Raw genomic sequence first — 985 nt, 5'->3', positions numbered from 1 at the left:
AACTTTAAAACTCTTGGAAGAAAATCTAAGAGTAGACTTTGACGACTGTGAAGGTTAGGCAAAGCTTTCTTAGATATAATATCAAAAACGCAAGTAATAAAAAAGATAGACTCATCAAAATTTAAAAGTTTTGTACTTTAAAGGATACCATCAACAAGTGAGTAGACAATATACATATCGGGAGAAACTATTTGTGAGTTATATCTGATAAGCAAGTTGAGTCCAGAATATATAAAGAAGTCTTGTAACTTGGTAATAAAAAAGAAAGTAATCTAATTGAAAAATGGACAATAAATCAATCATGATGATTTAATGTATAGAATGGTGATTATGGGCTTCTTTAATGGCTCAGACAGTAAAGAATGTGACTGCAATGTGGGAGACTCAGGTTCAATCCCTGGGTCAGGAAGGTCCCCTGGACAAGGAAATGACTACCCACTCCAGTATTCTTGCCTGGAGAATTCCATGGACAGAGGAGCCTGGCAGGATATATAGTACATGGAGTGGCAAAGAGTCAGACACGACTGAGTGACTAATACTTTCACTTTCATGTTGACTACAGTTAACAATACTGTATTATATATTTGAAATTTATAAAATAATTTTTAAGATATGCTCTCTTATCATCACAAGAAAAAAGTCTGACTATGAATGGTGATTGAGTATGCCTGATACATTACATGTCAAATATACCTCAACTACAAAAATGGGCAAAGCATCTTAGTAGGCATTTCTCTAAAGAAGATATGCAAATGGCCAATAAGCTCATGAAAATGTACAAACATAATCAGCCACCAGGGAAATGCAAATCAAAAATAGAAAGCTTCTTTATACCTTCTATGTGGCTGGAATCAAAAAGCCAGATAATAACTGACAGGGATGTGAAGAATGAAACTCATACAATATTGGTGGGAATGTGCAACCACTTTGGAAAACAGTCTGGCAGTGCCTTAAAAAGTTAAAAAAAGTTACTGTATGACTCAGT

Source organism: Bison bison, unplaced genomic scaffold, assembly GCF_000754665.1.
Source record: "Bison bison bison isolate TAMUID 2011002044 unplaced genomic scaffold, Bison_UMD1.0 scf7180017864302, whole genome shotgun sequence".
NCBI lineage: Eukaryota > Metazoa > Chordata > Mammalia > Artiodactyla > Bovidae > Bison > Bison bison.
The sequence above is the reverse complement of the archived record's forward strand: the minus strand, read 5'-3'. Positions refer to the sequence as shown.